This window comes from Anabrus simplex, chromosome 2, assembly GCF_040414725.1.
Source record: "Anabrus simplex isolate iqAnaSimp1 chromosome 2, ASM4041472v1, whole genome shotgun sequence".
Taxonomy (NCBI): domain Eukaryota; kingdom Metazoa; phylum Arthropoda; class Insecta; order Orthoptera; family Tettigoniidae; genus Anabrus; species Anabrus simplex.
The window spans coordinates 700,585,109-700,611,490 of record NC_090266.1 but is presented as its reverse complement, the minus strand read 5'-3'; the positions used below and the strand labels follow the sequence as shown (position 1 = coordinate 700,611,490).

Below are 26,382 nucleotides of genomic sequence, written 5' to 3'. Positions count from 1 at the left end.
AGCCTTAAATACAACTCCGAGTCACTGGCTTTCAGCACATTAAAGAACTCGTGCGGGACAAAAGTACAACCCAGCGTCTGTTAAAAATCTATAGCAGTGAAAGGGGCACTAAATAAATTATTATCTTTCTTTCCATTATTATCTGCCTTTTATCTTTCTGATCCAACCTCCGCTTGGGTTGAAAACACCTCTGGACCAAACAGAGGTGTTGAATTTATGCAGTCTGTGATCAGAACTTTTAATTCCTAGCCTTGACCCTGCTGTATTCCAGTTGCTCGTCAGTAACGTCCTGATGCTACCCCTCCATGCATCTTCGCATGACCCTGTATCTAAAGATAGCCGCGTTGAGCGCAAGGGGGAGGGGAGATGGCTGCCAGCCGGTAAGTCTAATATTCATTGGGTGAACCCAAGACAGTTGGATTAGGAAATGTGGTGGTGCTCGTGGAAGCAAATAAGTGTTGTGAAGAAAGCGAGTGTAACCATACGAGTTTAGACTGATATCAGTACTCTTGGGATCGAAACGGATGAGACATGTACGTATATTTGTTCTATCATCAGAGAACAGTTTTTAGGTTTAGATAAAGATGTGAACACTTTTATTTATAGTGCAGATTAAGACTTGCGGCATGATGTGGCAAATGGAATACGACTGTTTATATAATGCCTTAATTTTTATTCGGTCTTCCAATTTCTGAGGAATTTCAACGGAGCTTGTCCTCTAACCTGATCGTAATTAAAAATAATACCAGAGGCTTTAGCGCGCACTTTTATCTGATAACAATATACATACATTTTTACAAAAATAATACTGAGACAGAGGATGCAACCGCTCTTATTTGGGCTACCTTCCAGAGGTCCATGCATATAGAGGTGCACCACATATACATGGGACTTAGTCTTTGTTAAAATAGAGCTTTCTGACTTGAATGTAATAGGACACTGATAATATCAACAACATATGGAACGTAGGAAGAAAATGTAATTTTAGAGTTTCACTTAGACATGGTTTGGTAGAGTCGTGCTGTCTCAAAAACGATACACAAAATAATAGGTCTAGTATTAGACATAAATCATTTAAAATTAAGAATAATTTAGAAGCGGCAAACATGATGCTCTCCCCATATTGGTACAGTAGCCTGTGTGAGTCTTTTTATACATCACATAGACTACTCCAGACAGATAACCGTTAACATGGCTCAGCTGATAAGAATATCCGTTACTGCACTGTAGATGGTCATTAGTTCGAGTCCTCTCTTCAACCTTCGGAAAAAACCTTTCTTCGTTCCTGGATAATTTCGAAATGGTAGTGTGTCCAAACATTTGGAGCATATATATGGGATATTCTCTCTATCAAGCACACACACACAAACACACGCGCGCGCGTCAGTGATGTGTTTTACCTTTGAGACGGTTTTTTAAAAAAGTGGAAATTAAAAATAATACTGGAAAAATAAAATGCGACAATGGTAGAAATATAGGAGAAGTCAAACTTCGAACTTCTAGGAGATGTAAAACTCAGAAATCAGTGATGAATGAAACCAAGGGTCCGTTGGGTAACTGGGGACGAGTGAAATTGGTTCTGGATCTTTTTAACCTAGTTTTTGCTTCAGAAGTAAGTTAAAAACTTCTTTCTTTCTTAATCTGTTTACCCTCCAGGGTTGGTTTTTCCCTCGGACTCAGCGAGGGATCCCACCTTTACCGCCTCAAGGGCAGTGTCCTGGTGCGTGAGACATTGGTTCGGAGGATACAACTGGGGAAGATGACCAGTACCTCGCCCAGGCGGCCTCACCTGCTATGCTGAACACTGGCCTTAGTGGGGAATGGGACGATTGGAAGGGATAGACAAGGAAGAGGAAAGGAAGCGGCCGTGGCCTTAAGTTAGGTACCATCTCCGCATTTGCCTGGAGGAGAAGTGGGAAACGACGGAAAACCACTTCGAGGATGGCTGAGGTGGGAATCGAACCCACCTCTACTCAGTTGACCTCCCGAGGCTGAGTGGACCCGTTCCAGCCCTCGTGCCACTTTTCAAATTTCGTGGCAGAGCCGGGAATCGAACCCGGGCCTCCGGGGGTGGCAGCTAATCACACTAACCACTACACCACAGAGGTGGAAGTTGAAAACTTAAAGAGACTAAGAACTTCTTATGCCAATATCAGCTACTCTAATGGTAAATGAAATGACGTATGGCTTTTAGTGCCGGGAGTGTCTGAGGATATGTTCGGCTCGCCAAGTGCAGGTCTTTTGATTTGACACCCGTAGGCGACCTGCGCGTCGTGATGAGAATGAAATTGGTGATGAAGACGACACATACACCCAGTCCCTGTGCCAGCGAAATTAACCAATGATGGTTAAGATTCCCGAATCTGCCGGGAATCGAACCCGGGACCGCTGTGGCCAAAGGCCAGCACGCAAACCATTTAACCATGGAGCCGGATACTCTAATGGTAGGTTGCCTTTATATACTGTTGAAGTCAAGGCTAGGAAAGGGAAGTAAATTAGGCAGCTTTGGACACCTAGGAGCCGACCCCGAAGTGTAGGGGTAGCGTGCCTGCCTCTTATCCAGAGACGCCGGGTTCGATTGCCGGCCAGGTCAGGGAATTTTACCTGGATGTGAGGGCTGGTCCTAAGTCCACTCAGCCTACGTGATTACAATTCAGGAGCTATCTGACGGTGAGATGGCGGCCCCGGCCTAGAAAGCCAAGAATAATGGCCGAGAGGATTCGTCGTGCTGACCACACGACACCTCATAATCTGCAGGCCTTCAGGCTGAGCAGCGAACACTTGGTAGGCCAAGGCCCTTCGGAGCTGTTGCGCCATGGGCTTCGGTTTGGTTTGATTTGGACAGCTAGGAGAATGTTTCCGGTAAACACTAATGGAATACCCCAGTCAATCCCAAAATATCCTATAACTTCAGGATAACCATCCTAATCTGTAAATAACATCAAAATGCATTCAGGCACGAAGCTGATGATCAGGATGTCCAAACCCCTTACACGAGGCAACAAACAATTATCACGTAGCTGTTAAGCTCCTTAATACTGACAAATACGTTCAGATTCGAGCCCCGCCCCCCAATTGGAACTTCAACCGAAAATGACCCTTGGCCACGATTACCGCAGCCGCCATCACAACTGTTGTTGCTGTCTCATTTATCAATAGGTACTTTCGTTTCCTTAGGATACGTCATTGGGATAGACAATTTCTACACTCTGTAATTTGAATTTCCTTTAGAAAGGCTAACACATATAATACAAGCAGGCTTGCTAACCCTACCGTATTTCACCGTAATATTCAGTGATCATCCGCGCACCTTATTTGGAGAGATTTTCAGATGTTTTACGTTAATTTACCAATGTATAAACAATGATAGGCACGAAGACATCCATTACTTACAACTAACGATAGAGTTTTAACGAAATTTTAATCGCAGCTATTTTACAACCGCGCATGGTGATGCATCTTCCGATATCTTAATTTTCCTTCCCAAATTGTATTTTCTTTTTAAGCTGTTCAGTGGAGTATTTCAATTATAACTGTGATTCTAATAATGGTGCAGGTCTTTCGAGTTGACGCCTTATAGGCGACCTGCGCGTCTGTGAAGATGGAACCCTACTATGATGAATTCTAATATTGAGGACGGCTCACACACCCAGGCCCCGAGCCATCGGAATTAACCAATGCAGTTTAAAATCCCCGACTTGACCGGGAATCGAACCCGTGGCCTTGTGGACCAAAGGCCAGCAACATCATCAGTTATAGAAAATATTATCTACAGTTACCAGCCAAAACAGTAAGGGAACTATTATAGAATAATGCGAGGAAAATGAGCATTTGCAAGCATATTCAAGTACTGACAACTTATCTCTAAAATTATACCAAAGACAAAAGCAAATTGGTGAAAAATGAAACGTTATTTTTATTTCATAATTCTTGTGATAATACACTAAAATAATAATGTTATTGGCTTTACGTACCACTAATAGGGTGTGGATTTCTTTAGCCAGTGATTGATTAGATTTCGACGAATAGCAAGGGGCGTCCAGGCCATTATAACATTACATTTTAGGGCCACTACACTTTTTAACCCCTCGTATTCATAGCAGTTCTCCCCAAAAACAGTAATTGCGGGCTTGAGGACCAATCATTTGCAATATATCCTATTACTACATGGAAGTCTGCTCTCTGTATTAGTCTTGTGTTATGAATATTAGGGTTTTACCAAATTGGCTCTCCGCAGAATAGAATACACTCAGTTTCGAGCCCCGCCTTCAATTGGAACTTCAACCGAAAATGACCCTTGGTCACGATTACCGATGCCGCCAACACAGCTGTTGTCGCTGTCTCACTTACCAATGGGGTGAACTCGATGTTTGGTCTCTTAAAACAAGAACAATCATTCTAAGTGCAGGGAAGGAAGTCAACATGCTTATTCAGAATGACCAACTGCCTTGAGTGCTACGGTTTACTGCAGCATGCAAGAATATCACACTCGCGAACTTCATATAAGTAAACCCGTGAGGAACGGTACGCACATCTTTGTTACTCACTTACTATCAAATTTTAAATTGAATTTCTAGAGCAGGAAACATGTACCACTTTCTTATCCTAGTAAAATGTTATCACTACATTGAGATATTTAAGAATATTGTTATTCAATACTTTGTCATTTTTCCATTGTGTCTAGTTGTCTAGAAAGTTCTGAGAACTTTCGGAGGTTAACAAGAAGGAAATGTGTATAAACGCTGTAGCCGGGTAGAACAGTGAAAATTGCCCTTGAGTCAAATCAGACAAGTCATATACCAGTCGTTAGCCCTTCGTTAGAGAAACATTAGAACCATTTTGTAAACTTCATAAACGCTGGCATCGATCGCAATCCTCTCCGGCGGGTGCGTCATAGCGAAATAAATAAAAACCGCATCTACAGCACGGGCTCAGCACCAGCGTATCCTGTGCTCATTCACGGAGCACCGCTTAAATAATGTACTATTTCTAAGCTATAACAAAGTGTTTATTTTGCACAAAGGCGTCGAAGTACACAGTTTTAGACGTCGATGCAAAAACAGGTCAAGTCCAAAATGTAACATTTTACAGGAGAAATTAAAATCAAAACTTCGAAATTAATGTACATGAATATCAAATCAAATTGTTCACCCAAAATGTAGGGAAACTATCGGGAATATTGTGTACATAGCCACGTTTTAGGATGAAGAATTTAACTGAGTGTTTCTTGACCCGAATATTTCCAGCGCAGTGTTTAATCATGCTAAAATGGAATTTATTTGTTAATTATTTGAAAATAAAACCATAAAACCCGTTTCCCTCTCATTTTACTTTCCAAATAAGAAAACTGGCCCGTTAATCATTGCAAATGTGGAAGTCTTGTACATATTTGCATACGCATGTATACACACACAATTAATTTGTATTTCCATGTTAAAGGTAATACAGACAAAAGACTGATTTAAACGACATAAAGATGACAAATGCAAAATGGTTAGGATTCTACATATTGCAGTTGTTATCGCCTTTAGTCTGATTCAATTAGATCATTATATTCTTGTTCCGCAGTGCTGCATTACTTAGGGCTAATGTTTATAATATACCCTGTTAACACGTTTTCACATATTGTTGCGAAAGCTTTTAAACATCTTTTGCATATTTGAACATTTTCTTTTTGTTAGAATTTGTCGCACCGACACAGATAGGTCTTATGGCGATGATGGGATAGGATAGGTCTAGGAGAGGGAAGGAAGCGGCCGTGGTTTCAGTTTAAGTACAGCGCCAACATTTGCCTGGTATGAAAATAGGAAACCACGGAAAACCATCTTCAGGGCTGCCGACAGTAGAGGTTCGAACCCACTATCTCCCGGATTTGCACATTTAGTTATCTTGTTTGTGGCAGCAATTTCACACGTGCAACACGGAGGTTTATTCGTACTGTCCTTCATCACAGCTGACCCAGGGTTATTTTCGGAGTTTAGGATTTGGTAGGGATGGGGGGTGTCCGAAAAAAAAACCTTTTGTAACAAATATTTCTACTTTCAATACATTTTACAGAAAGAAAAGTTTGAAATAGTTTTATAGTAGTACCTCTTACAACTCAGCGGGTTAAGTGGAAAGGTAAATTCATAGCAGTTTGGTGGGCAGTGCACTCCTTAATAGGCGCGCGCTGTCCGAGACAAAGATTTCTGTCATTTGTTAGAAATGGAGGCAACAGTATGTTTCACTGTAAGTATTCAAATGTTTAGAGGTGTGATTAATATTTTAAAAATCCTCTAGCGGCTCGATAACATGAAAATATTTCTGTATGTTTACTTAAATTGATTAATATTTACATTTAAAAAATTGCCATCTAAGTATCATATTTAATAGTTGGTTTTTGTGTATATCCGCCTCTGTGGTGTAGTCGTTAGTGTGATTAGCTGCCATCCCCGGAGGCCCGGGTTCGATTCCCGACTCTGCCACGAAATTTGAAAAGAGGTACGAGGGCTGGAACGGGGTCTACTTAGCCTCGGGAGGTCAACTGAGTAGAGATGGGTTCGATTCCTATCTCAGCCATCCTGGAAGTGGTTTTACGTGGTTTCCCACTTCTTCTCCAGGCAAATGCCGGGTGGGTACCTAACTTAAGGCCACGGTCGCGTCCTTCCCTCTTCCTTGTCTATCCCTTCCAATCTTCCCATCCCCCCGCAAGGCCCCTGTTTAGCATAGCAGGTTAAGCCACCTGGGCGAGGCACTGGTCACCCTCCCCAGTTGTATCCCGGACCTAGAGTCTGAAGCTTCAGGACACTGCCCTTGAGGCGGTAGAGGTGGGATCCCTCGCTGAGTCCGAGGGAAAAACCGACCCTGGAGGCTAAACATATAAAGAAGAAGAAGAAGAAGAAGAAGAAGAAGAAGTTCTTGTGTATATATTATACACGAATTTAATTAATATATAACTTACATTTATAGAGTAAGACTCATTAAACACTGCATAAAAGTTCCTTTTATTCTACTTCTTTCGAATAGAACAATACTTGGGACCACTCTTGTTCAATCATTGGGCTTGAATCTTTGCCCAGTATTGTCGCATCCTTTTCGAGTGCACTTACCTTCTTTCCTCTGAAATGCATAGGTTTTCCTTGAAAACCACGGACTTTTTTAAGGATCTGCTTCACAGCCTGTCTGTTTTGTAAGTCTGTTAGCCCCGGTTCTTTTATATCCTTCTCTATCCCCCTTAGCAGTATAGTACGAGCTTTCTTATTTTGCCAGAAGGTGAATAGGTTGCTGATCAGTCTATTGGGAGAAGGTCTTGCCACATGATCTCAGGAAACTACCCTGTTTTCCTGGCATAGTCAGGGAGCCTCTCTATCACGGAGTAGAGCTCTGAATTTTGACGTCTCCAATATTCCCCATCTTTCAGCCTCGGAACATTCCAAGAACTCTTAGATTATGATTTCCAGGTTCTCAATCAGGCCTTTTATTTTTAGTGATAGATACTCCATGGCATACAGGGCTTCCGGGTCGATGCCTATTGTACTTCAGCTTCAGATTAGGTGACTTGCATTCCTTTCCTTTTAGGTGTTTTGAGTCCCTCGAGAAATCAATTTCAGTTATTAACTCACAGATTCCAAATTTTTTATAACATTTTTAATTTTGCGAGGTTGCTTATAGTCAAAATACATTTAATTTTTTTTTTTTTTGCTATTTGCTTTACGTCGCGCCGACAGATAGGTCTTATGGCGACGATGGGATAGGATAGGCCTAGGAATTGGAAGGAAACGGCCGTGGCCATAATTAAGGTACAGCCCCGGCATTTGCCTGGTATGAAAATTGGAAACCACGGAAAAGCATATTCAGGGCTGCCGACAGTGGGGCTCGAACCCACTGTCTGCCGATTCCTGGATACTGGCCGCACTTCAGCGACTGCAGCTATCGAGCTCGATGTTTATACATTTAATTAAGTACTATTAAGGTATAATATCATTTTCATAAAATTTACGGGTGTGTTAGTGATGTTAGAATAAGTAACTCATGAGATCACGATCAATGTATACCGAGCGGAATGAAATGAAATGGCGTGTGGCTTTTAGTACCGGGAGATCCCAGGACGGGTTCGGCTCGCCAGGTGCAGGTCTTTTGATTTGACTCCCGTAGGCGACCTGCGCGTCGTAATGAGGATGAAATGATGATGAAGACAACACATACACCCAGCCCCCGTGCCAGGGAAATTAACCAAGGGTGATTAAAATTCCCGGCCCTGCCGGGAATCGAACTCGGGTCCCCTTTGACCAAAGGCTAGCACGCTAACCATTTACCCATGGAGCCGGACACCGAGCGGAATGACTCCACGTGTTAACACGATACAGCCTTGGAGCCCAGCTCTGCATTGGGAAAACGAATGAGTTTAAACCCTCAGTCGGCTGTCCTGATTGGTTTTCTATGGATTCCCATCTTCATTTCCAGGCAGTTCCTATTCATAAACCAGAGCCCAGTCTTTTCAATTTCTCATCCAATTTCATTCACCATCATTCACTTCATCTTCATTAGCTCCTTAACTAAGGTGGACATCTCTACATAGAGTTGGTATTACGATGAATATTCTACCGTAAACCGGGGCTTAATCCACATCAGCGCTGACTCGAGATAGCTGGAGAAACGGTCAGGAAACAGAGGAATCTCTTAAGTGTACCTGAAACATGAACCACATGAACTGATAACAAATGCGTCGAAAACTGAAGAAAAACATTATTTAAAGAAATGTAGGCTTGTAACTACTTAATTTTATAACTAGGCTATTGCCTGCCGCCATTTCTTGATGGATACATTACTTTTGTATCCATCTCTTGGCACAGTCCAGAGTAAAGTGTAGCTTTCACCGAAGTCCCAGTCTCATCCATGGCTGTGACAATATGGAAGCTGCTGGGGTATGGGTGGTGCTGAGTATTGACATTCAAAGCACAACTAGTGTATCTGAGTGTTATGAAAGGTGTTGATCATAGGGTCAGTCGTGCTGCAATAGCACTTTCTGACCCAGTGAGAAAAGCAATGGCAAACTACCTCACTCCTCGTCTTGCCTAGTACGCCTCATTTCGGTGCTGCCATTGGTTTTTGCGGTTTCCTTACAACCGCATAACCTTTGGTGGTGCTATTTGAGGATCCAATCAGCCTCTGGGCTGATGACCTAACAGACATATTACGTATTAAGACAATCCATGTTCACATAAATAGGAACATGTTTTCACGTTTGTCCTCGTGCCCTCTTTTTGTTGCTCCCTCTTATACTGACCTGCCATTAAGTCCTTCCAACTGTATGTTCCTTCTTGTTACATGACTTAGAATTGGACACTGATTTGTTCCTTTCTAATAACATTAAGACAATTGACTTCGTTTTCCGTTTTCTGTATTTGAACGACGCTAATAAAATGTCCAAGGAAAATCTTTTATAATGAATAACTTGGTATGGAGTGAAAATAATTGAATGACGGAGAAAATATATTAAGAACAAATAGTCCGTATATCTCACCAAAATTAACATTTCCATTTATGACTTCAGTATTTTTTAAACTATATTCATAGAGAAACATTTAAAGGTGGCACAGATTTTATAGGTTACATTCAATTATTTATTCTGCTTGTATTCATAATATCTCTAATGTATTGCAGGGCGAAGAAGTGTTCCAATTTCTTATAGACAATCGTGAAACACTCGAACAGTAAACAGAAGGCAGACAGTAGAGCAGGTTCAGTCCGGCAGTGTTAAAAAGTGCTCAAATATGCCAGTCACATATCGATAGATATACCGGTACGTAAAAGAACTCCTGCGGGACAACTTCCGACAACTCGGCTTCTCCGACTGGGGTATAAAACTATTATTATTGCTATTCATAATAAATGAGTTAACATTTTAAAAGTATCTTCCTGATGGTCTAGCTCTTTACCTGAATGGTCAGAGTAATGGCCGTCGGTATAGGAGGCACCGGGTTAGATTCCTTTAGCTCGAGGAATGGATGTTAGTGTTCGTCTTAATACACTTCTCTTCATCTTCGCTCAACATGCCACGTTACCAACCATCACAGAATCACGCAATAGTGAATATATTCGACCCCATAGGGTTGGCGTCAGGAAGGGCTTTCGACCGTAACACAGGGTCAGTTTGTGTGGTGTAGCCGAGGATTGTGAGGATTTTGAGTCTTATAATAATAATAATAATAATAATAATAATAATAATAATAATAATAATAATAATAATAATAATAATAATAATAATAATAATAATAAATGCTTAACATTACCTCAATTACTATAGATTTTAAAAGACTCCGGGTTACTGGAATTTTGTCTTGGAAAGAAGTTTCTTCGGTGCTGGTAAATCTAATGACGTGAATCTCTCGCCATTAAGTTCTCTTAAACACCGATTGATAGCACATGGATTTAATCCCGCAACGCTGAACGTGCAGAAGTAGGCGAGCACGCACTAAGCTGTACAAAGCTAAGTCTACCGTGAATACAGTAGACTTCAGGAAAGTGGACTGAGACCTGAAGTGTTCAGAGAATGTACTGCGGAAGAACGACTCCACAAACTACTGTACGTTTCTTTTGGTACTTCGCCGGTTTTCTGTGAATTTTGGAGATGCAAGACTGTGAAGTCATCATCTACATTCAGAACGAATTCTTATAAAGTTGTTTTAAGTATTAAGAAATGAATCACCCCTAAAGAAAAATGGAAAGTTGCGTATTTTCCTATTTTACCGACGTAGCAATTGTAATACCACTCTGCATTCTTCTTCTTCCTCCTCCTCTGATCCCTAGATTCCTCCACCCCCCCCCCCCCCCGATTACTTGGAGTCGGCACTGTATGTGAATTAAGCTCGGTTTTACGGTGGATGCCTTTCTTGACGCCAACCCTACATGTAGGGATGTAATCACTGCTACGTATTTCTGCGGTAATTTTGTAGTGTTATGTGATGTGTTCTGTGTAAAGGAAATATGAGATAGCTCTCTGTATTATATATATTAATAAATACATAACATATACGAGAAAACATTTCTTGAATATACGGCGTACCAGTAGGTGAATTCACACTATTACTGAAAGCCTGAAATGCGGTCGAAAGAGAACGTATCACCAGATAAGCGTCCAGCTCCATGGCTAAATGGTTAGCGTGCTGGTCTTTGGTCGTAGGGGTTCCGGGTTCGATTCCAGGCAGGGTCGGGAAATTTAACCTTAATTGGTTAATTTCGCTGGCACGGGGGCTGGGTGTATGTGTCGCCTCCATCATTTCGTCCTCATCACGACGCGCAGGTCGCCAACGGGAGTCAGATCAAAAGACCTGCATCCGGCGACCCGAACTTGTCCTCGAACACTCCCGGCACTAAAAGCCATACGCCATTTTTTCACCGGATAAGCTTATTATCGGGTGGGCATTTATTTATTTACTGTATATATTATTCACAAGGTGCACATGTTCATATAAGAGAAAACTGTACTATGACTCTGTATGTTCATTGTATTGTACGAATTTTAAAACTTAGAGTTTCTAAATCCTCCAGATTGATGGATATTCGTAATAAAATTCTTGGCACGACTGGTGGGATTTTTACTGTCCATATGAGACAGTTATGTACTATAATTGAATGTACGTCTGAAAGGAATATAAAATCTTTTAATATTTTATTGGAAATTTAGGTGTTACATTTAGCTGGCCATTTCGCCAACCTTAAAGTTTACTGTTGTTTCTTAGTGTTACTTCTAGACATGATCAGATAAACGTAGTATGTATTAAAGACAATAAACCAAGACTCACACCGGAGTCAGTTTTAAAGTGCCAGGCACTAATCCAGACCTGTGGCTGCTGAAGAGTTGACAATCTCATTCGTTCAGAAGATAGGATGAGTCTAAAACTAAAATTTTGTGATAATATCTAATAAATGAAACATTTATTGTTGCCAATGGCCATAGTATACACAGAATAAATAAATGATATACGACATCACAGTGCAGTTTATTACTCGTCACAACAGAGTTTCGTTTTAAAGATTCACCTCTGAGCTGACAGTACATTGCATGGTGACGGTCACAGTGATTCCTCCAGCGATCGCATACAATATCAGGGCTGTCCAACGTTCGTTTTTGCTCGGGCACATTCACACGATAACCTAGGGTACGCGGGCGCCAGGTTACGATTCCATTAATTCAACAATACTGCTATAGGTACTACAACGAATAATAATAATAATAATAATAATAATAATAATAATAATAATAATAATAATAATAATAATAATAATAATAATAATAATATTAATAATAAATAAATTAAATTACACAGTATTTACTTGCATAATTATTGTGAAATTTGGCACTGCATGCTCGTGGCAAGTTGGGGAAAATCTGGTGGGTAAATGGAACAGGCTGCTCTTAACGCGTCATCCAGGTGTGAGTGTCAGGCAGAATCGGTATTTGTTTGTATTATGTTCGTAGTCGAAAACGCAACTTCACAAAGATATGTTGAACAAAACAAGAGTACATTTTCAGAGCAACACTGCGCACAATGGGATATATTTTACCGTCCACCAGAGTCCAGAAATTTCCACATGTTGCGTAGAGGATTTCAAAGAAAGGTCTGTCTGAAGAATTAAAATCTCCATTTATAATTCTTCAGGATTATTATTTTTGAAGATTTCATACACCTTACCTCCAAACTCACAAACGTCAACAGAAGCGAAGGGATTATTAACAAACGTGATCACTGGCTTAGGCATTGAAAACTGGCTAAATCTACTACCAAATTAGGACCCAGGAGTTTCAGGATATTTGGTAAGAGATGTAAACTCGCGCTTGCCGCTATTTAGTGTTTCTGCAATACATTTCAGATTTGGAAAATGTGAAAGGGAATTTATATTTATATGGACAATCCACAACTTTAGTTTCTTTTCAAATGCATTAACAATACTTATCATACCTAAAATATTATGATCTTTTCCTTGCAATTCGAGATTTAACTCCCTTAATTTTGGGATGATATCTGCCAAGAAAACTAAATCCATTTCCCATGATATATCATCAAGTTCGTGATAATGTTGCCCAGGAGATGATTTCATAAAGTCTTGTATCTCATCGAACAGTCAGCAGAACCGTTCGAGTGTTTTCACCCTACTAAGCCACCTTACGTTTGCATGAAGAATAACGTCACAACACTCAGAATCTGATATACTTAACATGTTTCTGAACAATCGATGACGAGTAGAAGACGATCTCGGTTTCGCATAAAGCTTATTGATGGATAATGCAATGATAAGAAATACGTTTTGGAAATGATTCATCTTTAGAACAAAGAGAAAGAAATCCATTATTTCTACCAGTCATATACGGCGCCCCATCTGTTAGTTTAGCAACAAGCTTTGCAGGTGACAAATTACTGTCTTTGACAAATTTAAGGAACGCTTTAAATGTGTCTTCTTCCCTAGTACGTCCAAGAAGTGGCAATAGTTTAACAAACTCTTCCTTTACTGTAAAATCACTAAAGACCATTCTAGCAAATACACACAACTCAGCAATGTCAGATATATTAGCACTTCCATCAAACTGGAGTGAAAAATATTCAGACGTTTGCAAATTCTGATGCAATTGTCGTTCCATATTATCAGAAATCTGTTTAACCCGCTTAGCAACAGTTTGGTGAGACAACTGAAGTCCTTTGATTGAATATTTAAGTGCATGTTTAGCACAATGAGAATCAAACAGGGATTCAGCGGCATTTAACATCGCTTCTTTTACTACTTCCCCATTACTGAAAGCTTTTTTAAAAAAATGTATTTGGCTTTAGATCAGCTACAGACCAAACAGCCACCTGGATATTACAGTACGCTAGTTTGAACTTTACAATACATTACAAGTCATTGTCACAGTGTAAAATATATATACATATAAAAGACATAGATGTTGCACATCATTACATTAAAATCATATACATTTCCATAGAAAATCAATCAAATTTGTAGACAAGTTGTTTTTAAATAGTTCCCAATAATAGTATACACTTTTTTGTTTTTGGTCGCCAGTAGTGTATTTACACAGGTTGGTAACTGTTGCTTAGCATGAAGTAGAGCTGTAATAAACACATTTTGCTGTTGGTGGGAAAGCTTTTCTTCTTTTAGCTAGAACGTAACAAACTTTGTAGGAGGCTGTTGTCACGTTGCGCGTTTGTTGGACTGGCCTCTTAAACGTATATTCTAGCAATGATAATTTAGATTTTACTGTAGGTCTCTCGCTTTGTTTCTTCTTAGTCTAGAATTTACAGGAAAGTCACTTATAGTTTTTGTGATTAGCCAAAACATGCCGCTCTACATTACTCACACAGATTTTCCTTTGTTGTAAGTAAAGCAATGCTGATCCTCCCATTCACTTTTAAAGTTATAATTTCTTTGCCTTTTATCCACATTAAAAAGATTAGTGGTTAACTGTAGCAGATTAATAACTGAATAATTTAAAGTTTATACAATAATGATCTGCCTGCTGTCATTTCTTGATGGATACAGTACTTTTGCATCCATCTCTTGGCACAGGCCAGAGTAAAGTGTAGCTTCCACCGAAGTCCCAATCAACATCCATGGCTGTAACAATATGGAAGCTGCTGGGGTATGGGTAGTGCTGAGTAATGACATTCAGAGCACGACTAGTGCTTCTGAGTGTTATGAAAGGTGCTGCTCATAGGGTCAGTCGTGCTGCAATAGTACTTTCTGACCCAGTGAGGAAAGCAATGGCAAACTACCTCACTCCTCATCTTGCCTAGTACGCCTCATTTTGGTGCTGCCATTGGTTTGTGGGGTTTCCTTTTAACCGCATAACCTTTGGTGGTGCTATTTGAGGATCCAACCAGCTTCTGGGCTGATGACCTAACAGACAGTAATGATGAAAGCACATAAAACATGTTGAAGGTACAATATGTCCATCGCCGTCGATGACTTATCAAAACACAAGGCACTCAAAGCGTATTCCATAATCTCACAAGTAATACTGAATGTTCGCCTGAAAGTTAGAAACTTGGAACATTACATTTGCAAGATTGTTACAAATCGTTCGTTCATGGGTCGCGGTACAGCTTTGTTGGGATTAAAGTTACTTTGTAGGCTGATTGGGTGTCCCATTTTCGTCCTGGTGAAACTCTGTTATGGTACGTAGTTTATGGCACTGCAATAAAGTGAATCATAAGGAAGATGTCCTGTTGTGCAGAATAAAAATCCCGCTAAATTTGGCTCCGTCGCTACCCCCCCCCCCTCGAGTGAGAGATTTATGAGGGATTTGCCCTTGTCGCAACTACAAACATGTCGAGTGGTTATTTTTCTGAACCTTTCTTCCGTCTTTTCAATAATTGCGGGCACGAGTTTATCAGACCTTCATTACATTTATGGCTTTCTTGAAGCTCTTTATACTTGGACGCAAGGATATGAGAAATTTCCTGAGCTTGAGGACGGAAGCTCAATTCTATGGACAGAATTATGAATCGATAAAGACAAAAAAATATTGTGCTATATTTGTGTACCTTAAGGGCCACAATAAACATATTTTGATAAGAAATCATGTAAGTCATGTTTATATAATATATTTTGTAGTGTTACATATTTGTCACAGTAGGCATTTAAGGGCACAGACGAATTAAATGTTGGTCTGTGAATAATTATATCATTTTCTTATATAAAAATGAAAATGTATTAATGGGAATTTTTGACCTGTACAGTTCTTATTCTTTGTGAAAGTCCAGAAAACAATTCCTTTCTTTTCCGATGCACAAATGAACATATTTCTCACAGATAATTGAGGGAATTCCCTTACAGTTCAGCATTTTGCATCTGCCTAGTTCTTATTCTTTGTGAAAGCCCAGAAAACAGTTCCTTTTCTTCTCGATGGACAAATGAACATTACACTTCTGACACACAATTGAGGGACTTCCTTTGCAATTTGGCGTTTTGCATCTGCCTCTCTTCTCAGACATTATTAGTCAATGTTCAACATTATCCTGACGGACAGTCTTTTGGGGAATTGGCTTAGATGCATGCCCTGTTTTCTTCTTCTTTGCATATTGATAAATCACACTTGAAGGTCTTCCCCTCTTTCTCCCATTTACGTCCTTGTTCATTTTGCACAGAGCATCAGCTATTTCAGCCTTGAACCGACAGAGTGGGATCTGCTTACTTTGGAGCCAAGCAGTTACGATCACCATATCAAGGAAGTGAAAAAATAACCGATGGTAGTACTTCTTCGATCTGATGTTAATTCTGTACAAGGCAATACGTGAATCTAAAATATCCACTCCTCCATTTGTTGTAGAGAAGAATCATTGATGGACAGTCAACATCAACCCTTTCTTTTGATTTTTTTATCCCATCGTTTCACCTTACTCAGTGGTTGTGCAGCAGAAAATGTAGATTCAAATCTACGGATCTGTTGTCAAACCATTTGACAACTCGCACACTTTGATCATCAATATCTGCCTCCCGTTCTTCATAGGAACCCCTCCCCTTTTTTTCAAATCTTTGTCAGTCACCAACGTACATCCTGACAATCTGTTGGCTTCAACGGTATCCAAACAAATCTTTTTGCGTGCAAGCCCCGAAAGGAGTGGAATTGTCGTAAAACCAATTGTCAAAGTACAATAAGTGGTTCAATTGTTTAGGAATGACCTGTCAAAGGTACAAAACAACATTTGCATTAGCCCCTAAATCTTGCATTCCTGGCAAAGGGTCACTTTTGCCGCAGTACACTTCAAAATTGTACACAATTCCTTTTGAATCACATAAGACATATATTTTGTACTCCCATTTGTATGGTTTTTTTGGCATGTATTGCTTCAAGGTAGACATACATTTGAAAGGCACCACCTGTTCATCAATACAAAGCATCCTATCAATAGGTAGCTCGTTGAATTTTCCAAGAAGATTGTTTATCAGTGGCCCTAGTTTGAAAATATCTCTGTTAGCACCTTCTAAATCAGGCATTGCTGTGTTGTCATTGAAGTGGAGATTGGACTTTATATCTTCCCACCTGTCTCGACTCATCACATCTGATACACAAGAAATACCAAATAAAGTAGGCCAATATAATCTAGTACGTGGTACACTAATAAGTGACATATAAAGCACTGTTCCAATAAATTGTTCCAATTCACTGACAGTCAGTTGGAGAGCTTTGGCTGGATTTTTCTGAAGAGGAGAAAAGTTTGACTGTTATGTTATATGTTCAGAGAAGACGACTATCAAAGAAGTGTGAAATACTCAACAGGTTCCTTGATTGCAGTGGAGTCTGGAATTGAACCTCGCCCCTGGTATATCACGAGCACTGTTGTCTTTACTAACATTTCTCCACGTGATGGTGAAGCAGCTGAAGTGTTGTCTACGTCAGGGATACTGGTATCATGTTTATCACTTGGCTCTGAAAGTCACAGAAACAGTCTACAGATCAGTGGCGGCTGGTGGTATCTGAAGCTGAGTGTTGCACCAAAATTTTCAGTGTCACATTTTTATAGCTTACGGAAATAACAAGAGACTCTATTATTGTTCAGTAATTAACTACATTCCTACTAAAACTGAGTCCATCTCCGTAGCGTAACGGCCAGTGCTATTAGCTGTCGTCCTCGGGGGACCGGGTTCGATTCCCGGTACTGCCAGAAATTTGAGAATGACAGGAGGGCTGGTATGTAGTTGAAATGGTACATGCAGTTCGCCACCACTGGGGGTGTGCGTGAAAAGAGCTGCACTACCGCGGGAAGAAAACACGAGTTTACTTTACTAAAACTGAAATATAGCTGGCAATTTCAACCCAGGAAACAAGAGACTAAATATACACTATAACTACAATTTGTGTTTGTGTTTCACACAACCTGTCAGAGAAAACCAATGGTAACTGTTGCTGGAATGTGGTGGAAAATATCTTCATATACTTCAAGCGTGTGGAACATGTTTCCTGACATACGTGATTTTGGTATATACACCTGTATGCATATTTGCAAATAACTGGGACTAGGATTGGAAAGGAAGTGCCTTCCTCTTACCCGGAGGCCTCGGGTTCGATTCCAGTCCAGGTCAGGGACTTTTACCTGGATCTGAGGACTGATTCGAGGTCCAGCCAGCCTATCTGACGGTAAGATGCCGGCCCCTGTCTAGGAAGCCAAGAATAACGGCCGAGAGGATTTGCCGTACTGACAACACACCTCATATTCCGCAGGCCTTCGGGCTGAGCAGCGGTCGATTGGTAGGCCAAGGCCCTCGGGGCTGTTGCGCCAGGGGGTTTGTTTGACCGAGCTCGATAGCTGCAGTCGCTAAAGTGCGGCCAGTATCCAGTAATCGGGAGATAGAGGGTTCGAGCCCCACTGTCGGCAGCCCTGAAGATGGTTTTTCGTGGTTTCCCATTTTCACACCAGGCAAATGCCGGGGCTGTACCTTAATTAAGGCCACGGCCGCTTCCTTCCAATTCCTAGGCCTTCCCTATCCCATCGTCGCCATAAGACCTATCTGTGTCGGTGCGACGTAAAGCAAATAGCAAAAAAATAAGGGTTTGTTTGTTTTTTAGAGTCTCGACATTCCCTGAAGTTGGGGAGATTAACCATGAATAATCACTTCTGCTGGCACCGAGAGTGAAGTTTCAACCTCCTGAAAATGAATGAAAACCTACAACCTGTTTTCCAGTCCATGGCCGGGTCAGGGATGGAATGAATGAGCCCCCATCTTGCGGCAAGGATGGAAATTGTGCCGGGTACCGAGGCCTATCCCACTCCTCTGGGGCAATGATTAATGACTGTCAGATGAAATGAAATGATAATGGAGAGTGTTGCTGGAATGAAAGATGACAGGGAAAACCGGAGTACCCGGAGAAAAACCTGTCCCGCCTCCGCTTTGGCTGGCACAAATCTCACATGGAGTGACCGGGATTTGAACCACGGAACCCAGCGGGGAGAGGCCGACGCGCTGCCGCCTGAGCCACAGATGCTCCCAAGTTTCGACCTACTCTTCCTCCCAATTGTGTTTTCTGGGCGGCGTGATAACCATGTGACACTGCCACTGGCTTCTAATCAAGGGGGCCGCTTTTCGCTTCCCGGCCATTGCGGTGGGGGGGTGTTGAAGTCATGATACTGAAGTTCGGAGTCCACGTAAAACAGGAGGTATCGCGGCTATCATCACATCAAAAGCCAAAAACTGCAAGATTGCTTTTAATTATGTTTCTTGGCAAGCACTCTGGCAAATGTGTGTACATACTAATGAAATAAATATTGTAGTAAAAGCAAAGTCATCCCCGTACAGGCTATTGCTAAATTCACGCAGGTTCAAGAACCGAAGTCGTATATGCAGGATATTGCACCCGGCTTACTTCCTCATCTTTCGGCCCCTTCAGAAAACTTTGATCGCCGCGCTGAGTGGCTCAGACAGTTGTGGCGCTGGCCTTCTGACCCCAATTTGACAGGTTCGATCCTGACTACAAGCAAAGGAATCTTCTCTCTCTCACACAGACCCCTTGGGAGAAAAGACTTCCACTCTGTAAACTCGGTCTATCATTCTTTCTTTCTTAATTCGTTTGCCCTCCAGGGTTGGGTTTTCCCTACGGACTCAGCGAGGGACCCCACCTCTACCACATCAAGGGCCGTGTCCTGGAGCGTGTGATTTTGGGTCGGGGGTACAACTGGGGAGGAGGACAAGTTCCTCGCCCAGGCGGCCTCACCTGCTATACGAGACAGGGGCTTTGTGGGGGGTGGGAAGATCGGAAGGGATAGACAAGGAAGAGGGATTGAAGCGCTCGTGACCTTTTGTTATGTATCATCCCGACATTTGCCTGGAGGAGAAGTGGGAAACCACGGAAGACCACTTCGAGGATGGCTGAGGTGGGAATCGAACCCCCTCTACTCAGATGACCTCCCGTGGCTGAGTTCCAGCCCTCGTACCACTTTTCAAATTTCGTGGCAGAGTCGGGAACTGAACCCGGGCATCTGGGTGTGGCAGCTAATCACACTTACTACTACACCACAGAGGTGGAAACTCGGTACTAACAGGAGAAAACGTATACATGCAAACCGCCGGTTCAGTTGAAACTGTGCAGACACGTTCGACTATTCGTCTTGAGTACGCATACTGAATGCTAGTGGCTGATACCCAAAGGTGGAGATCAGTATTGCTGAGATAGTAGGTTCGAACCCCACTGTCGGCAGCCCTGAAAATAGTATTCCGTGGTTTCCCATTTTCTCACCAGGCGAATGCTGGGGCTGTACCTTAATTAAGGCCACGGCCGCTTCTTTTCCACTCCTAGCCCTTTCCTGTCCCGTCGTCGCCATAAGACCAATCTGTGTCGGTGCGACGTAAAGCAACTAGAAAAAAAGGAGATAATGGTATGTAAAATTAAGTGTTTTTAGCTATTCGCATCAACGATCAAGCAAATCGGGTCGCATTGTGGCGGAGCACTGCCCGTGCTGCTAAGGTGATGAGGCTCACAACAATCAGCATGAGTTTACAGTTAGATAGCAACGTAGAAGAACTGTTAGTGCTGAATATGAAGGCAAGAAACCCGAGAATACCCGAAACAAACAAATGCTCCTTATTCTTCTTCTTTCTTTCTTCTTTCACTCATTCGCCACACCCTGATGGAATAGCGGATATGAACTGTGTAGCACATGCGGACTTGTTCCCTTTTACGGTCGGGTGCCCTTCCTGGTGACAATCATGTTTGGAGGAATGTATTTACTATTGCATGTTCCTGTGACGGTTGGTGGTTTGATATGCTGTGTCTCTATGACGAGATGTGCATTGAGATGGAAGAAGTAACCGTACGCGGCTAAAATCTCCGACCCGCCATGGAATAGAGCCCGGGACCCGCCAAACTGAAGGCCGCGACGTTGATCATTCATCCAAGAAACCAGCCATTAAATCATCTGAAATATATGTTCTTAATTCTCACTGAGGCTCGCTGTGTTCTTCCTGAGGTCCATCAATATTTTTTTCTGCTATTTGCTTTTCGTCGCACCGACACAGATACGTCTTATGGCGACGATGGGATAGGAAAGGCTTAGGAATGGGAAGGAAGCGGCCGTGGCCTTAATTGAGGTACAGCCCCAGCATTTGCCTGGTGTGAAAATGTGAAACAACGGAAAACCATCTTCAGGGCTGCCGACAGTGGGGTTCGAACCCACTATTTCCCGATTACTGGATACTGGCCGCACTTAAGCGACTGCAGCTATCGAGCTCGGTCCATAAATATTTAGGCTATCTTCTGTTCTAATGGACTATATTTTACACATACAGTTTACTAACGCTGGAGCTGAAATGTCATCCTATTTCATTACAGTATGATGTTCATTTATTTGCGGTGATTTGTTGTGTATTTTGTGCATTTATCGATTTTACGTCATACTCCATTTTTGCAAATAATTATACCATATGAATCAATGTGCCTTATTTAATTTTTCACTGTTGCTCTTTCAGTAATATACTGCACTAGCGAAGAAAAGAAGGAAACATGCGACATCCTCAGGACAACGCCATTTTATTCACAAGCGATGTGACAGGTAGTTCATTATTGCAGGAGTGTATGATTACAAATTCAGACCGTTTTGGTACACACGTCACAATGAAGTGTGACATCAATACGCAGTGTACTCCCTCTGGTGGCAATGCAGGCGTGTATTCGCGCATGCAGACGATCATGAAGGTGCTGAATGGCATCCTGCGATAGATAGTCCCAAGCATCTTGCACCTCTTGATGCAATTCGGCATTGGTTCTTGCATACTCTGGATAATGCTTAAGTTCCCTCTTCATCATGTCCCATACGTGTTCAATTGGCGAGAGATCCGGTGATCTTGCTGGTCAGGACAGTTGTTGAACACCACGTAGAGTACGTTGCGTCCCAGCACCTGTGAGTAGACGTGCATCGTCCTTCAGAAAACGCACATGCCTTCCTGTTGAAGAGATGGCAGTAGCACGGGGACAACAACCTGTGCAATGTAGCGGGCACTTCTTATGTTACCTAGCAGAAACACCAACTGTGACGACGAGTTGTAACTGATGGCCACCCACACCGTCAAGCCTGGGATGGGACCTGGGTGTCGTGGGCGAACGCACTCTGGAATAGGCCACTCACCAGGTCTACGCCGTACACGTGTACGTCCACCAGTTGCATACAAACAGAACCTCCCCTCGTCACTGAAGACAACAGAGCGCCATTCCCCTCTCCTGCAAACTCATTCACGACACCAGAGTAGCCGTGCTTGGCGGTGTCGTGGTGTGAGTAGTAGCGTGACCAGAGGCACACGTGATCATAATCCTGCTGCAAGCAGACGGTTCCCAATGGTCCTTGATGACACAGCAGGTGCAACATGTGACAGGATTTCGTTCCTGGATGATGTTTGGTCGGCCACCGCTGCTCGCACAATGCGTCAATCTTGACGCGCGTCTGTATTACGCACACGTTAGGCACCTGCTCTACGGGTGTGGGAATGTTCCACAGGCCACTGCTGAAAGCAACGTCACACCACCGATACATTGTGACCAACATGTGCAGCAATCCGTCGATACGTCCATCCAGCTTCCCGCAGGCCCAGAATGCGACTCCGTTCAAAAGGCTGCAGTTGTTCAACAGGAGCACGTAATCGTCGGCGGGGCATAGTTGTACCTTAAAATGAATGTTGCAAACACTTCTAACCTCAGCACAGTTACTGCCTGCAAAGTCAAAACAGAGTGCGCACAGACAGGCCTCCTGTGCGCCATCTGATCGCCGGTGTCAGTGATAAATGAATCATTAACACAACAACCCCTCAGTATACACATATTATACACTGGTGCCACTGAACACAGTCCGATTCGTTGGCTGAATGGTCAGCGCACTAGCCTTTGGCTCAAAGGGTACCGGGTTCGATTCCCGGCCAGGTCGGGGATTTTAACCTTCAATCTTTAATTCCAATGGCCCGGGGGCTGGGTGTTTGTGCTGTCCCCAACATCCCTGCAACTCATACATCACACATAACACTATCCTCCACCACAATAACACGCAGTTACCTACTCATGGCAGATGCCGCCCACCCTTATCGGAGGGTCTGCCTTACAAGGGCTGCACTCGGCTAGAAATAGCCACACGAAGTTAAATTTAACTGAACACAGTCCTTGAGGATGTTACATGCTTCTTCCGGCAGTGTATTTTAGAACAGTTTATTTTCATTAGGTACCATATCACTTTTGGCGTGAGGTTTGATATGGGAAAGAAATTAATTTCATTTTTACCAATTCAATTTCCATGATGCCGTTAATTAAAATGCTCAGCAACAAAGCTACATAACACTGAAATTATGTTCATCATCCTTGTTTTCTTCTTGAAAGGCGTGTTCCTTGTAAGATTACACATGGAAACATATTGTATAATTTGAATTATTTTAAAGATAATTCTTCTTCCTGGTCTTTAACCAAATCTGAGGTCAGTACTTTGTATGAATTTAGCCCATTTTTATTCCCGGATGCTCTTCCCAAAACTAACCCTCTGTGGAAATATGTATTGACTCCTGTGTGTTTCAATCGTGGTCTGTAGTGAGGTGTGTTGCATGCAAATAGAGGTGCGTACTAGGACGAACGCAAAAGCTCAGCCCCTGAGCTTCAGGAATTAATTACACAAAGTTAAAATCCTCGACTCAGCCTGGAATTTTACCTACGACTCTCCGAACCGAAGGCCACTACGCGACCATTCACTCAAGGAGTCGGACTTTAAAATGCTATTTTTTTGCTATTTGCTTTACGTCGCACCGACACAGATATGTCTTATGGCGACGATTGGATGGGAAAGGCCTAGAAAGTGGAAGGAAGCGGCCGTGGCCTTAATTAAGGTACAGCCCCGGCATTTGCCTGTTGTGAAAATGGGAAACCACGGAAAACCATCTTCAGGGCTGCCGACAGTGGGGCTCGAACCCGAATACTGGATACTGGCCGCACTTAAGCGACTGCAGCTATCGAGCTCGGTGACTTTAAAATGAGCTATTCTTTTTTTTCTTAATCTTTTTACCCTCCAGGGTTGGTTTTTCCCTTCGACTCGGCGAGATCCCACCTGTACCGCCTCAAGGGCAGTGTCCTGAAGCGTGAGACTTTGGGTCGGGGATAAAACTGGAGAGGAGGACCAGTACCTCGCCCAGGTGGCCTCACCTGGTGTGCTGAACAGGAGCCTTGGGAGGGGGTGGGAAGATGGGAAGGGATAGACAAGGAAGAGGGAAGGAAGAGGCCTTGGCCTTAAGTTAGGAACGTGAAAAGCCCTCTTCTTCTCTAGTAAATACAACAACAGATTCCTGCAATTATTTATTTAAGACATTATCTTACTATGTGTGTATGCTCAGTCTTCAGCCTTAATGCTGGTGGGATCCTCAACAGGTCTGCCATCAGCTGTCATAGATGGCCTAGGCATCACTGAAGAGGCGTACTAGGGAAATGAGGAGTGAGGTAGTTTTCCGTTGCTTTCCTCACCGAGCCAGAAGTTGCTTTTACATATCAGTCTGCCAAGCCCACTGAAATGCATGCACCAACCGACCTAGGAGCAACGGATTCACACCATTCATAGCAGGGACTGGCTGCACAAGGAATCGCATTACTAGCATCGCTCATACCTCAGTCACTTTCATATTGTCAAAGCCAAAGATATGACAGAGACAGATCAATGAAAGTAACAAAATTGCTCTAGCCCATACCAGAAGACATAGTGCACTAGGTCCTGCCAGCAAAAGCATTGTCTTACTATATTTATAGACATATTGCTGACAAAACTAAGTTTGGAAATATTGCATTAGGTTTTAATTTCTCGAATGTTGAATGAAAAATCCATATAGTCTTCGTTGTTAATGACATGTCCATTAAGCGGATTGACGTCAGTATACAGAGTGAGATAAAAATAGCTCTCCTCAAAAATTCTCCCTCTAACTGGGAATCGTTGTTCTTTAGTAGCCTGTTCTACTATCCGAGATAAAGATCATATCAACGAAAGCCTTTGCAAAAACTATAGGAAGATCATTCGGGCCGTCCTTTGGAGCTCTGCGAATGGTTTTTCATTCGACATGAAGCTGATTCCGTCTTTTAGAAAACTGTTCGATGGGCCGACGGAACCTCATTTAAGTTGAACGGTCGAGTAAACCAGCATAATCGTGTTTACTACGCTCGTGTAACTGTTTGAGGTGGAAATGTCATACTCCCACTCTTCATTGAGGGAACGGTTATCAGCAACCGATATCTTGAGATGTTACACGAGGTTGTTATTCCAGAACTTGAAACTTCACTCGTTCTACCGAAATGCAGTTGATATGACATCGGGATGGAGCATCTCCTCACTTTGGAGTAGGGGAAAGGGACTTCTTGAACCAGCAATTCCATGATCGTATTGTCCGTCGCGGGACGACAGAATGGTCAACCAGGTCGTCCGATCTAATACCATGTGATTTTTCACTTTGAGGTATCGTGAAAGATGAATATCCTTCTTAGAAACCAGAGGATTTGCAACAGCTGAAACAATTGTAGTTTGAGAAAATCGATAAGTTAGAGATAATCAAATTTGTTCCGCCATCTGTAAATCGGTGCCTAACGATAAAAATGGTGTATCATGAAGTAAGGTCTCCATCTTGAATATATTTCGTAATTAAATATTTTGGAAAATCGATTTTAATCCCACCTTATAGTTACGAAGGAGCGGTAGCCGTAACGAGCGAAGCTAATGTAGGTGGGGGGGGGGGGAGGGCGAAGGGGACGGAGCCTCCTTCTCTTAATAATAATAATAATAATAATAATAATAATAATAATAATAATAATAATAATAATAATAATAATTTTGCCGGGTTGAATGGCTCAGACGGTTGAGGCGCTGGCCTTCTGACCCCAACTTGTCAGGTTCGATCCTGGCTCAGTCCAATGGTATTTGACGGTGCTCAAATACGTCAGCCTCATGACAGTAGATTTACTGGCACGTAAAAGAACTGTTGCGGGACAAATTTCCGGGACCTCGACGTCTGCGAAAGCCACAAAAGTAGTTAGTGGGACGTAAATCAATTATTATTATTATTATTAATTAAACAATAATAATAATAATAATAATAATAATAATAATAATAATAATAATAATAATAATAAAATAATAATCATAGTTTTACGTCCTTTCGACTGCTGTAGATTTTTAAAAAATTTGGAATTTTGTCATGTAGATGTTCTTTAAAATGCCAGAAGCCAACGAAATGAAGCTGTCAAATTTAAACACCGTTAAGTACCATCGAACTCAGCCACGACAGAATCCACTTAGGAACAGAAGGTACGGTGTCATCTGGGATTCATATTTCACATCCACCTGTAATATCAAGGAATATCAATTACAGTTATGAAGGAAGTAATTTGGAAAGAATAAAACGAAGTACATCGTC

The 26,382-nt window shown here is 42.1% G+C and overlaps 1 protein-coding gene across 2 annotated transcripts in view; it reads left to right on the top strand.

The window, feature by feature from the left end:
* Positions 1-362: 362 nt before the first annotated feature.
* LOC136863044 (rho GTPase-activating protein 45) overlaps positions 363-26,382 on the top strand; it is a 363,658-nt gene continuing 337,638 nt past the window's right edge. For both annotated transcript variants that reach the window (XM_067139366.2, XM_067139364.2), the window contains exon 1: positions 363-533. The gene's annotated coding sequence lies outside the window, so the exon portion shown is untranslated. The remainder of the gene's footprint in view (positions 534-26,382) is intronic.